Raw genomic sequence first — 12,873 nt, 5'->3', positions numbered from 1 at the left:
TACAGGAACTAGGAAACTCAAAAGACCACCTCTGTCCAGAACAGCTACAAGCCCAGTGTAAGATAGGTACCTTGACAGCAATTACATGTAGTTGTTTAGCACACATATTTCTGATTCTATTATACCTTTGAGTTGGGAGGTAGAGCAGACAGGGGTGGTAATTTGTCACCAGTCTTCTCAGCTCTGCTGCACAACAGAAGGACTTTTGCCCATTAGATCTATGGAACATCATGTTCATTGTCTAATTCAATTAAAAAGTTGGGATAGAATGGCTAACGCTGAAAAACATTGCTTATTTTTTTCAATATGTTTGCCAATGAAAAATATTTTGTGAATAAGGAATGTAATTACTGCTAATGTATTTCAGGGGTGTGAAAAATACTTATCAAAGCAAACAAATTGTATTGATATAGGACATTTTACTGATAACTTCACTTCTTTTGTTGAAGAACATGACAATGAAATAAACTGGTTTAAAATACAATTTTCCAGGAATTTTACTCTTCTGTCTCAGCTTCACTGACTAAGAATTTATTTTCATGTTCAAAGAATGGGTGATTTTTTATGTCATGCAATTTTTGCCCTTGAAAACTGCCAGTTGCAATATCTGGGATAAAAATCTAATTTGAATACCCCGAGAGCATGCAAGAATATGTTTTTATATATGAACTAAAATGAGGATGCCACCTGGATAGAAGTAAATATATAGAACATATCAATTCTATAGCATAATATAATTTGTTATGCTTGAGAAAAGAGAATAAAATTACTATTTTTTCTACTATAAAAGTCTAAAATTTCTACAAAAAAAGTGTAGAAGGCGATTTATAGTGTATCCACAATTAGGTGCTCTCTTAAGGTAAAATATTGCTTACTTGCTAGAGCTCTTGATAAGCATCTGAAAGGTTCTAATCCTTGTTTAATACTACAACTGCTTGTCTGTAACTTTTTGTAAGTTTCTGTTAGAAAAAAAATATTAATTTATTGCACAGGCCTAACCCATGTATACCATGTATATAGACTTTTCCATGTATCAAACTGGAAATTATCAGATCAACACAAGAGGGAAGTTAAACTCTGCTTGTCCAAGTGTGAAAGCCATTTAACACGCAGTAGCACTACACAGCCGTCTACATTAGGAGAGCAACTTGACAGAGCAGCAAGGCTTTACCAAGATCATCATTTTGTGGTCGAATTTTTATAATTCAAGAAGTAAAAAATCTGTCACTAGGAAAAATTTTCAAGAGTCTTTTATGGATAAAGTTTGGTCAAAGTCCCACTTTGGTCCTCATGGTGCTCACTAACAAACTTACCTAACAGGTATTTCAAGTGGATCTACCAAATTAAATGCTGCTCTTTCTGATGTTCAAAATGTACTGGGATACTGTGTGCTGCAGAAAGATGTCAAAAAAGCCAGCACTGCTGAATCAAACACTTGAACCCTGCAATATTTTATTGTGTGTTATTGTTCCCACATAATCCTTCACTAACTTTCAACTTCCCAGCTGTGTTGGTCATTCTGAGAATTTTGGTTTCATCCACTTCAGCTCTTTGAATATTAATGGGAGACCAAGATCATCTGGGAGATGTAATGGCTCCTTGAAGGCAGCAAAATCATGTATTGGGTGGGTGTAAGCACAGAGCAGTTCATGGGAATAAGAAATTCAAAAAGATAGTTCTGTTCTGACACAAAAGACAAAGAAAGTTAGCAGGAATTGAGTCCTGTTCATCAAGTCACTGGACAAATATTAAAGTCCAGAGCTTTTCTATAAAGATATCAGCCTGATGGACTAAGGCAATGGAAGCAACCTTATAGCGTATTACAATAGTATCTCTAAATAAGTAATTAATCTCCTTAGCTATGACTGTGCAAGAAGTTTACATGGTAGTAAACAAATCTGCAGAACACTAGAAGATACTTTATTTTTTAAACCATGAAATTATGAGCAGTTTGTCTAGATCTGAATGAGGTGAACACTCTCAATCGCATTTAGCTTATAGTCCTATTGTCCCAATGACTTTTTCTCACTCTCCCTAGACAGAATTATCTTCTGAATGTTATGCTGGAGTCATAATTATGATTTGCCTACCATTATAAAATTTATTTCTTTACTTGCTTTCTTGAGTCTTTTGTTCTACTACACTTATATAATTACTACACCAACAGCTTTCTTTCCCTATATCAAATTTACCTGATCTTTCTGCTTTCTTTTTGTTTCTATGGAAACAGAGATTATTTTTAAGGAGACAGAAAGAAATGCAGGACATAACAAAGCCATTCTTCAAGAACAGATGTCTAAAGATATTCTAATTTTGTTTAAGAAGTCCCAGATTGCTAGCCCCTAGGACACATATTTTCCCTACACAGTCCCAGGAGGTCTTCATTTTGTGTCCTTCTATTCATATAGAAAGTAACACAGCAACTTAGAGAGTCACAACCTAATTAGGAAATTATATACTATACTTTCATCTGAATAAATAATTATATAAAATCTTTATGCTTCAATCTTATTCACATGCTCCTACTACATATGAAAGAGCCCAGGGAACTTCAGCTAGGTGCTGGGGCAGCTAAGAGTTAAGCACCAGATTACTGATTCATGCAGCTCTGGAAGATCAGTTTGGTAAAAGTGCTCTAGTCTCAGAGTCTCCAAATGTGGAATTACCAACTTAATTTCTCCACCAAAATTTACTTAATGCTGTTTTTGAAGTGGGATGTTCAATTCCTGTTCTTTTATTACTTTGAGCACAGACCTGCTAGACCTTTCTTTCTGTGCAATATCTTGATTTACTTTCAGTGGAAATTATGACATCAGGTAAGGAGAAGGTGGGAACAGATGGGGAAAGGTGATGAATCTTGACCAGTCCCATTATGCAGTCTGGATATAATTAAGCTACACTTGAAGCCTGGTTTGTTTTCCTGGAAGCTGTGAAGCCCTAGTGAGTTTTACAGCTTAAATATGGGCTAAACTTTCCAGAATTCTGAGGTTTTGTCAGCAATAGGATGCATTTACCCTCCGAATGCCCAAAGCAAAATGTTCCTAGTAGCTCTAAATTAAACAATTCTGTCGCATTAATATTCATACCCTGGAAGTAAGTTTGTTCTGCCATTTTTATTATTCCAAAATGCAGAATTATCAGGACTCAAGACTGTATTTCATAAAGATATGGAAATCTGTGTCGCTATAGGACACGAGAAAGCAAACGCGAGCCAATTGCCACCTTGCAAGGCAAAAAAGAGAGCGTTTATTTTCTGACTCCAACTTTTATACTTCTCCAAAGGTGACAGTGGATTGGAGAGTGAACGGGCCACCTCTCCAAAGACATTGGACAAAGCACTAGTACATCAAGTCTCTCCACCCCCATGGAGGAATGCAAAACAATACATTATTTACAGAAACTGTGTGGGAAAGTTTCCTAATAGAATGTAAATTCAGAAGGCTTAAGAAAACTCAAGAATCAGGGCGACAAATCTGTATGTTCCTATTGTATGTTTTAATGACAATAAAGGATGGTACAAATTGCAACCCCTGCTTCTGTTGTTCTCCTCAGTGCCCTCACAGACTTTTCCATTTCCACACCAGCTGCTCATGAAGTGGTTGCTGATAGTTTAAAAGTTAAAATACTAATGTTAGAATTTTTGATAAAACAGCATGTAATTTTTAGCAATTTGAAAAATACTAAAAAAAAAAAAAAATCCAGAAAAAAAACCAACCAACCAAACCAAAAAAACCCGCCAAACCCCAACAATAAATGAGATCTCTTGCTCATGACTGGAACTATTTCAGGTAAATTGACCCAAATTCAAATTTTTTTTCAGTCAGTAAAAAACTAAAACCTTGGGATAAGGCAGGAGAATGATCAAGATGTGGAAATGGCTCTTCTAATGATACTCAGCTACAAGGGAAATCAAGGGGATCTGGAGATTTGTGGCCAGAACCCTTGTATATATTAGCAAAGAAGAAAGAAATGCCTCCTGGGAAGTAAAATTGCTGGCAGGTAATTTCAAAAAAAGAGAATATTCTGTTTGGAAGGGTGTTCCCTAAAAAAATCTTAAGCACTAATCTTGAATATCACAGAAGAAAGCTAATGAAAAAAGCAGAATACAGTTAAGAAAGTCAGCAAAATTAATAGAAAGAGAATTATACAGACATTTTAATAGAGCTACAAGAATATACAGTAAGGCCTCATATATACTTGTAGCTTTTCATGCTGTTCTGCTATATGAGACTAGATTCAGAGGAGGATATATTTTTCAGAAATGTAGTCAGAATAATGAATGTCAGGAAAAAAGTGCACCTTATTAAATTATTTGTTCATCTTGTCACCCCAGGCCAATCTCTTTAATTTTCTGTGTACCTAAAGCTGATGAACTGCTGTTACCTGGCTCACTGTCACCTTCTGGTGTCCTGCCCTAAGCATGTTAGATGGATGTAAAGTCACTGAGAGTTCATCCCTGCTTCTCTGTTTCTTTTCTGTGAAAATCTAAACCATTAAAGCAGAGAAGATATGATTTAGCTCTTTGGGGGAAGCCTCTCCCATGAAAATTATCTGTGCTCACCTTTTTCCCCAGCACTTAAAAGAATAATCTAATAAGTTATAGCTGGGCACATGCAGTCAAGCTGTCACTTTTTGAACAGTGCTTTCTGCGAGGCTTCATGCCATGGCAGTAAAATACTTCTGTTTTAGGAAATGAAGCTGCTTGCATAGGTGATCCCTCTTCTGCTGTAGCCATGGAATGAAAGGGTGCAAATGAGATAGCCTTGCTGGTAAAGAAAGAGGATCTTATCTTGGAAGCAAATGAATTCTGAGTGAAGAACTGGCTTCTTTCTGTCTTTGATACCTTTCTTTCAAGGCCACTGAACATATGCAATCCTTTCTTGTATTAAGAGCAAGTTCCTTCTTGGGTTTCTAAAAATAGGTCAGAGTGGCTTGTTTCCAAATTCTGCCCTGAGCACTTACAGTTGTGGAAACTATTAAACTGTCCTGAAAGACTGACACCAAATGAGAGTGGACAACTTTCACTTCTGATCACCCTGTCTACTATCTGCTGTCTGCAAACATGCATAATTCCTAGTATTCTTCCAGTTTCTAAGGAAAACAAATGGCTTAGTATTTTAGCATCATTCGGATATTATAATAATGGGTAACATCAGAAACCCCAGGAGATGTAATAATTCTCTCTTCAGGGTGGATTTTAAGAGCATGCAGTAAATAAAAAATGAACTAGATTTTGAATGATGAGTAAAAGAGAAAATATTGAATAGCTAGCTGTTCATTAAGCACTGTTCATTTTGTGCTTTGAGTAAGACAGGAGGCCTCTGTAACAAAGCAGTAAGTGATAATATAATTAAACAGAGTAGCATTTAAGTGTGATTAGTACTTCAATATTGATACCTCTTTTGACAAGAGGTTTTTGGGGGTTTTTTGGAGTTTGGAAGTTTTATTTTCGTTAGTTTTAAGGTATGGAAGCTTGTGATAACCACTTATGAATGTAATGAAAAAGAACAAAAAAGCTGTAAATTCATGCAATTAATATGCATTAGAGAAGATAAATTGGAATTTAAAGCTGTTAAATTATTGCATGTTTTTAACAGCTTAAGCAAGAGATTTACAGCATAGTTGGTAATAACATCTTAATATGATTACAAATATCATAAAATAATTTTGCATTCTGAAAAAAACTAATGTGATTGAATTTTGCTTCATATTTCCATTGAATTTACTTATCTCCCTAGATGAGTAATTAAAATACTCTGATAATCGTACAATGGAACCAGGGGAAAAAAATATTTATAAGGTTTACTGAGATTGCTTGATTGTTATATCCCAAGTCTGGTAAAATAGCATACTTACCAGAGCCATCTATGGTGTTATTTATCTTCTGTCCCAATGGGATAGAAGACTTTCCTGAAACAGCTCCCAAACAGATAACATAAGCTGTTCCATCTCCCAGAAGAGTGAAACAGACCCTTTCAATTTGATATATCCAAGTGGATTTAATGTTGCATGCCCCTTGAACAGCAGGAGTGACAAAACTCAGACTTATGTAATTCCTCATCAGAAAGGTCTGACACAATGTTTCCATAAGAAAAGACATATTGTGAGCCTTGACAGTAACAGTCAAATTTGAAATGCAAAATGGACAAAGCAGGCACAGCTTTACTGCAAACATATAAAAATACTAGTAGACAGGGACAAATTAACGAATGCCTTGGTTCTAATTAAGCCTTTGATTTCTGAGGTGATTTTCTGTTAATACACAGGAGAAGGTCTCCAAGGCTATGTCTATCCTACTAAATTAAACATGCTCAATATTGTCTTCTGGACTTGAGACAAGCTGGCATTGAGTAGCCCTCACACACATCACTACACTCTTTCCCTCTCCAGAACAGAATGATCACATTCTGTCTCCTTGTGGTGGATGACCTGATCAGTGCACACTCTGTAATCCCACCTGGAACTGCTTTGGAGACAGCCCAGTCCAAGTATCTGCCAGAGGCCATTTTAATCAATCATTTAACAACTTAAGTAGGACATAACAATTGAGCAGTGAAAGTTGTTCAGTTCCAGTGCCCAGGAATATTCCCTAGCATAATTTTGCTTACATCATCAGCATCACTTCTTACTGAGAAACTATGTTGGCTGAATACTCTGCCATCTATACTACATATCTGTTTTATATCACTCTGTAATAAGGGTCTAGAAAACCAGAGGCATTTTTTCTAAGTACTGAAAACTTGAAGAAAATTGAATCCCCTTAAAGTCAAAAAATTGACATGTCCTTTTTTTACAAGGGAGATGTGACAACATATGAAGTCAACTATCAGGTTTGCTTGCATTTTGATATAGTATTTTGATATGGTATGCATGTACATTTTGATACAAGATGTATATCAAATGTATCAGCATGAAATTCTACTGTCTAGATCAGTTGATATTTTTCTTTAAAAGAACAATTTAAAAAGAGAAAGAAAGAAAAAGATAAACAAGTAATTTCACAGGACCATCTTTATAAATTTCCAAATTTTTATTGTTATAAAATTGATGTTGCAGCATTTTCTGGTAATAATCCACTTACAAATAATTTTTATTCTTTTGTTACCAATATGTGATCCAATGATATACTTAGCTAATTAAATTGATTTTCTCCCAAAATAAAATCCAATTGATTTGAGGTTCATGATCCTACATACATTTTTCAATTTGGAGCTGAGATCCTTAGCTTGGGAACCTGTTATTTGGGATCAACATTTGTAGCCTTGGTGACATAGACTACAGAATTTTTCTTGCTCACTTATATTGTTTGCCAAAGACAACAGCAAAATATGACAATTGTTTTTGTACCATTTTGTTATTATATATGCTGTTCCATATATCCTGAAAACCATGATAACAGAAGAGGCTGTACTACAATAAGATTCGTCAGTATTCTACGGTGAGTGCTGACTAATAACATGAGAGGTTTACTTGGAAACATGCACACCACAAAGCACTAGAGGCAGAAAAAAAAGCTGGTTTTTATGTTATGCTCCCTGAGCCTTTCATCCACAGCTCAGGGAGAATTTCTGTTTGGCTGAGAAGCAGCAGTTTTAATAACTACTGCAGTTTTGGTGGTTTCCAAATTTACAATTATACTTTATGAGGAGAAAGAAAGGATCCAAACTCTTCTTTCAACCACTCCTCGCATTGTCCCTTATATGAGATAGCAACACATCCTGTCTGTTTAGGGCGATATTGCTGTATGTTAAACAAACTTTTAGGATTTGTTCTATAACAACTATCCTTGTTTGAGTCTCACTGACCTCTAAAAGATTGATGAACTATTACATTTTCAAGATCATATGTTAGACTAAAGTAAATCTTTACATATAATTTTGAATTTTGGCCCCAGTTCTGGGGCCTACAATGATAATTTATACAGATTGCTGAGCAGATGCAGAGTTGTTGATTTCTGCTGGACTCATTAATACATTATTGATGCTGTGACTCACCTAGAGCTACTCTAAAATAATTTGATAATTCTGTAAACGGACATAGTGATTTCTGTACAAATACTTTGACTTGAGTGCCTCTTATTTGGAATTGTCTGCAATGGGTCAAGCAGAAAATATATGACTCATGATAGCCCACAAAAGGGTCATTAAGAGATAATGGCAGAACTATTAGAACTGATGCCTTTGGCCTCTGCCTGCTTATGGAATTGGTTTAGACTGAGGGAGTATAAAAGCCTGCCAACAAAAAACAAAACAAAACAACAACAACAACAAAAAAACCCCCAAAAACAAAACAAAACAAAACCAAACAAACAAACAAACAAACAAACCACCCAATGAAGACAACTTTGTGTTATTCAATGGAACACTCTCTGAGGCTATGACTTGATATTCAGACTGAAAAGAATCTGCCCAGATGCATACAGAAATTTAGCAGTGTGAGTGGAATAGTTTCTGCCTTCTTACAACCTACCATGCCATGCAATGAGCAGGGACTTCTTCAATTATAGTAATTTGGAAAGGCATGAAATTAGGAAACTGACATATAAATTGTTTTCTTTTACCTTGCAATCCCTACCTTTATCAAGCATCTTGGCAACATCACAATAAAAGCACTTTGGTTTGATAATAATGTTGGATTGGGGATGAAATAATTTGCCTTTAGATTTGCTAACATCTAGGAAGCTGCAATCTTCCCACAGAGTAAAAATTTTCCTGGCTAACACTATCTCTTTATGTTGCCTAATATTTTCTATTTCCTATTTGCCTTCTAAATCTTTTCCAGCATAATTTATCTTCTGTTTCACTATAAGTCACATTATCAAAGAGTCAGCTGGGCTATCTGAGGAGGAAAAAAAGTCTATAAGAGAAAAACTATGGGAGTAAATCAAGCCTTTTATCGTCATTATCTGGCCATACTTCCGGCATCACCTTTACAGAAACAATGTGAACATCAGTTTGGGGTACACATGAAAAGGATTACTTGAAAAGGTCTAAATTTTGGGTCCATTAGATCATGCATTTGCAATGTTAGGAAACATTTCAGGCAGTCATCAACAGTAAAGTGATGTAAGACATAAAAAATAAGGCCAGAATTAGTTTGCACTTTAAAAAATTACTGTCATCAAAGAATTAGGGACAAAGACATTAAAATTTGTTTTCTGGAGTAAGAGGGATATGGGAGGTCCTGGTTGGTGGCAACCTAAATTTGAGCCAGCAGTGCCCTGCCAGGAGGGCCAGCCTCATCCTGGGGTTCATGAGACAAAGCATGGCCAGCCGGGCAAGGGAGGGGTTTGTCCTCTGATCTGCCCTGGGGCAGCCTCACCTTGGATATTGGGCACAGTTTTTGGCACTGCAATATAAGAAAGATATTAAACTACTTGTGAGAGGAAGAGAATCTCTTCCCTATAGTTACCAGTGACAGGACCTGAGGGAATGACCTGAAGTTGTGTTAACAAAATGTTTATTTTTAATTGTGATCATCACAGAATTGTTTTAAAGGGAAAATTTATTTTTAGTGTTTTAAAGTGAACCATGTTTTTTATGCTGTGGCTTCTGCCAGATGTTAGAAGAGAATGGTTACTTTAGTTTCTTCCTTCTTGAATAATTTTCTTAATGAAAAAAGTGGCGGCCTTTATCTGAAACAGGTCTGGAAATTTTTGTATTCTTTTGTCTCAAAAATACTTGACAGAGCAATTCTAAACATGTAAATAGGATTAAGTAGAGGATTTTAGACTATAAGCTTAGACACATTATCAACATATTAGGTATAGATGCTTTTATGTTTGTAGTCTCTTCCAGTTAAAACGGCTATATGTTCTGGGATCCTCTGGTATTAAAGTGCTGAAAAGAGCAAAGCACTAGGAAAAAACAACAGCAACATTAAAACAAACAACCCAGTGTTAAAAGATGTTCATGCTCCAGGTAAAGCTACTGCTGAAAAATATTAGCAAATGGTGTCATGCACTTAAATAGCTGTAGGAAAATGCTTTCATGAAAATATCTTACCTTAAGTACCACAGCCCAGGGACTATTTGAGGGAGCACACACAAACCAGAGACATTGCCTGGAGAGATTCTGAAAGCATGAGATTTGCAGTATTTTTCCTTAAGGAACTTAAGACTTGCATCTGGCCATTCAATACTAGAATCCAGCAAAACATAAGAAAGCACACAGCTTTTGGGTTAGAGCTACTCAAATTTCCTTTTACAACCCACATGCATTTTTTCTAATTACATGTTCACACAAAATTTAATAACTGAAGCAAAGCAAGTATTAGAAATGAGGAGAATAACAGTAATTTTGCAGCTTGATTTGGTCTCAGCAAACTTCAGATAGAAGTCAATACTTTTCAGGGTTTATTCAACATAGATGAATGCATCTGTAACCTTAGGGGAAAAGTTACTTAGCCTATACAAAAAGTATCAGAACTCATAAAAGAAAATGCAGCCCAATTGACAATATGTTTACATATTGTATAAATTTAAAAAATCAAGAATTATGATTCATATTTTTACAGAAAGCATCAATCATTTTATCTGCTTGTACTGCAACACACTCTATCTTCTCCCTTGCCTACTCCCCTTCCTTTTTTAAGCAGTATTCAGAATATAACAATGTGTAATTAAATCAATCTAAACTGAATGTAGCATCTTTTCAAAAAAGTGAATGGAAATACTGAAACTACTGAAGCCATCTCATAAAAACTGTGGAAGAATTATGGTAGCAATATAACAAAGATAATTATTCTAATTAAAACACTGCCATATAATAAAACACAGAATACTTTATTCAAGTCACAGACACCGGGATCACAGTATTAAAGCTTAGCATTAAACAGCAAAGAATTCATAAAAATATCCTCTTCTGCTCCTCTCATGCGTCAATTGAATGAAGACAACCAATGTTCCTAACCCCAGGGTTAATATTGTCTATCATAAATATGGGGAATCATAAAAATAACTTTACAATTAGAAAACAAAAAAGGATATAAGGATATTATACTCTTTTATTTATTAATCCTCTCATCTGGAGCACTGGAGTTCAGAAAAGATGTCCTCTTGAACTAGCCTGACACAGATTTTCTCTCATCTTTACTCTGTGTTGTGAGGTCAGTGGTTTTTTCCCATCAAATAATTGAAGGCAAGTCTCCCTCACTGAGATTAGAAAGGATCAGATTAACACAGGTCTTTTTGTGAAGGACAGAGTAACAGGCCTGACTTCCTCTGAGCAGCTTGAACCCATGGACTACAGACTCCTCACAAGCCTGCTCATGGGCTCAGCTGCAAATCCTCTCAGCAGCCAACTGGCAAAGGGTGAAAGACCACTTTAAACAACCATCTATCTTCTCTGCAGTACAGCCACCCACTGTATTTGATTTAAATTTAGCCAAATTTATGCATTAACTATGAGGCAGTCCAGCATTTTATGTATCAGGAGTTGTTTTTTTTTATTCTATACAAACTCATAGTTTAAAGCTAACACTGAATATATTTATAAACTTAAAATCTAATGTTCCTGTTCAGTAAAACAAATGTTTTGCACAAGCTTTCAGTAACTTAGATAACTCCCTGACCCCTGACTGAAGCTCATATTTGCAATTAACTTTTTTAAAATTTTGTACTGATTTGCACATCTCTTTTTAAAAGCCCTTGAAGCTGATCACAAAGCAATCAAAATAAATGGATTCACAGTATTTCATTTATGCACAGGAAAAAAAAAAAAAGAAACTTACATTGATTCATTGAGCTTCACCTGTTCATATTTAAAAAGAAAACATAACATCAAAAAATACCCCTCCCATTGAAGATTTAAAATTCTTTATAGTGTTATTTGTGTTCCAAAAGTGAGAATAGGCTTTGAAAGAGTTGATTCTTCTGGATCAAAAAAAAGAAAGAAATATATAGAATATAGTGTTGATTTTGTCATTGGAGTTCTGTCCCAACCAAGGCTGCTGAAATATAATTCAACTCCAGGGGTTAAAAAAAATAATTTAGAAATAAACTGATAATCTGATGGCAAAGATGGAACAAGACTTGATAAATGCTAGAGATATTTTACCTCTGGAACACCATAAAGAAAAGGTTTCCTATGAGCCTTTCATTCTTTCTTCTTTGCCCTTTTCAGGGCTTTTTATTTTCTCCTATTTAGTCATGGCTGGAAGTCAAAAGATGTGGAAAGGGTAGAACTGGCATATAAATCCTCTAACCTGCCTCCAGTAAAAGAATTTGCATCCAAATATGCATCTTTACCCTGACCCCCTTTGGAGCTGTCTCACAGAAAGATAACTCTTAAAATGATGGCTCATTTCTCTATCCCTCCCCTTCCCCATAATGTCAGGAAAAAAAAAAAAAGAAAAAGTCCCAGTTTATGTTTTGGGTGATAAATGGACCTGCTCCTATACTGCATCCTCATTACTGATGAGATGAGAGCTGATCACAAGACTGGAAGAGCAAGTAGCTCCATGATATACTAGCTTTGCACAGGATGCCTGTGAGTCACCAGTGTGATGTAGCCACAGAAATAACTCATGCTACCAGTCACAGCCTTCGCAGACTGTGACAAATATTACGGCCACAGGGCAGGACATAAGGGAGATCATATCTGGACCATGGCAGAAGGTGCAGAACTAGTCACAGTCTGGGAAAAATGTAGAATTGAGAAGCGATTTAGAGTAAGGCTGCATCCCATTAGGATGGTGTGGAAACAAGCCAGGGAGCCTGATTAGCGAATGTCTGCACTGAGCATTGAAGGAGAGCAGTGCTGAAAGCCCTGAGCGACCATGGACTTTATCTGCTCTAGAAGCAGTACATCACAGCATGGTGCTGATGGGCTGTATTTATTATCTCAAAGTGCATTAAAGTGGATGAACTGCTTC

Source organism: Taeniopygia guttata, chromosome 2, assembly GCF_048771995.1.
Source record: "Taeniopygia guttata chromosome 2, bTaeGut7.mat, whole genome shotgun sequence".
NCBI lineage: Eukaryota > Metazoa > Chordata > Aves > Passeriformes > Estrildidae > Taeniopygia > Taeniopygia guttata.
The sequence above is the reverse complement of the archived record's forward strand: the minus strand, read 5'-3'. Positions refer to the sequence as shown.